This window comes from Meleagris gallopavo, chromosome 14 (genome assembly GCF_000146605.3).
Source record: "Meleagris gallopavo isolate NT-WF06-2002-E0010 breed Aviagen turkey brand Nicholas breeding stock chromosome 14, Turkey_5.1, whole genome shotgun sequence".
Taxonomy (NCBI): Eukaryota; Metazoa; Chordata; class Aves; order Galliformes; family Phasianidae; genus Meleagris; species Meleagris gallopavo.
Genome location: NC_015024.2, coordinates 3,756,781 through 3,759,166, shown reverse-complemented (window position 1 = coordinate 3,759,166; position 2,386 = coordinate 3,756,781).

The following is a 2,386-nucleotide window of genomic DNA, read 5'->3' as shown; positions in this document are numbered from 1 at the left end:
CAGACTCTCACTGAAAAGAGCTGTGTGGACTATTTGTCCAAAACTACAAATAACTAGAAACATAATAATAAAGTAAGATAAATGCTTGCTCTGAACTAATATCAGCCATTCAGGTCTAGATTTGCATAGGTTGTCATTTAGACTTCATGCTGCATAATCTCATATTTACCATGCTGTGTCTCAGCACATTTCCCATTGCTTCATGCTGGAGCATCAACTCAAGAAACTATCAAAAACCTTCCCCATATGTTATAAATTCAGAAAGATTTTAAAAGGACAGCATATTTTTCTAGATCCCTGATCCAAATAGTAGAAGTCTGCAAACCTTGAATTTCATGAAATGAAAGTTTTTGTACTGTTTGCATAGCATATCTACAACAGGTTCTTGGTCTATGGCTGTGATTAGACTCCACATGAACCTGCACTTAAGTTTCTACAAGCAATTGCTGACTTTTTAACTACACAGGCTGAGGACTGAGTTTATATCTTTACCTCCATTTAGAAGAACCCTCACATCAAACATTTCTCAGCTCACTACAGGTAAAAAAAAAAATAAAGAAAAAAGAAAAAAGAAAAACTTAGCTCCAAAGAATGATCTCACCACTTTGCCTTAATAATAATGCTAGATTATTAAGCAGGAAGATTTTCTTGAAATCTCTTAAGCAGATTTTCATGAAATCACAGGAATATATCCCAGGAACTTCTAATGGAAAGCTTTTGACTACTCATCACCCAAATTTCTTCTTTTTAGGAGATTCATTCATGAGGATTTATAAGAGTTATGAAAATACTTATATGCATGAAGACAGGCACTACTAACGCAGTGAACAAATCCATTTCTTAAAGCAGAAAGTAGCCTCAGCTTGACAGAAAACTTGGTTCCTACCTGGCTGTATTTATTATCACAATTCAGGATGTTTATATATAAAGTAACCAGTTTAGATGCAGATAAGGTGGTTTTAAGCTACTTAGCACAAGCCCAAATCTTGAGTATGACACTTATACATCATAACTATAATATCTGAACATTCATTGATTGTATATCAGAGAGCTTGGCTACACAGTTATTACAAAGCAGAAAAGATAGGATGCTTACCTGTATCCTGGGCATGCGTGGGAAACTCAAGGGGAGCAGATCTCCAGAAGAAATCCTTCCCCACTGGTGGTCAGCTCTTAAATGGATGTAGGAGAGGCCAGGCTCCACCCCTTCCGGCAGCACAGCTGAATTGCCTTCACCTGTGCTCCCAGTGCTGACGCATTGCTCACCCCAAGTGATCAATCAGAGGTTCAGGCCATGATTTAGCAGTTCCCATACAACTGTAAAGACTTTGAAAAAACAAAAAAGTGGCTAGATAAATCTTGCCCAGTACTAGATATTCTGTAAAAATCATTATTTGGATTTACACTACAGATAGAGCAGTTTGCCAGCCCAATGGGTTTAGCAGATTGTGTGACACATGCATAGACTAGACCCAAGAAGACCAAATCTCAGACAAGCACTCTATTTCCCTTGGATCATAAAGTCTTGGACCAGAGCTACATCCCACAAAGAACAACATATAGCCTTAAAAATACTGATGTCAAGAATGATGATGTAAGCAATTATCCCCTTCTCTAAAAGGGTTGCTAATAAGGACTTCAGCTACCAAGTTACTTGACTGAAGCTCTAATGACATTCATGACCACTAGTTTGAGCCACCTATGGCTTGTAGCACTTGCAGTTAAATACAGCAAACAGTCAGCTAATATTATCAAGCATCTAATCAGAAGATTAACCACCCTGCCTTGAAATGGACCACAATCCATAACAAACTGTTACAAATTATTTTTTCTTTGTTACTGTATTAATCAAACAATGGTGGATTGAAACCAATGAAAGCTGGAACTTTTTTTTTGAAGACTTACAGAGAAAGTCACCAAAGCAAGCAAAGATATCCCTAATACAATTATAACTAAGTGAGGTTGGTATTATTTAGTTAATGAAACAGTATACCTCTGTAGTGGGAGAATTAAAGATCGACTGCAAGAAAAGCACTTATTCTGTCTCAACTGTCTCATAAGTATTTGCATTTAACAGCACCTCTGTTTCCACTCCCCAGTCTCTTCACACCACACCATATCCCACAAACTAGTTTGGAAAAGTACCCCAAAATCTGTCCCTGATATTTGACTCCTGTTAGGAAAGTTTGCCAGCAGCCTTTCATCCTTTTCAGGTTACACTTTTCAATCTCTCCCCATCTGGGAGAAAAGATAAAACCAGGTACCGCAGCACCTTTCTACTCTGAATCATGAAACAGTGATGTATAGATCTTGTTATGCTCTCAACATTCCTTTCTCATTGGATTCATTTGAAAACAAACCTTGTGAGATGGAGGGTTTTTTTTTT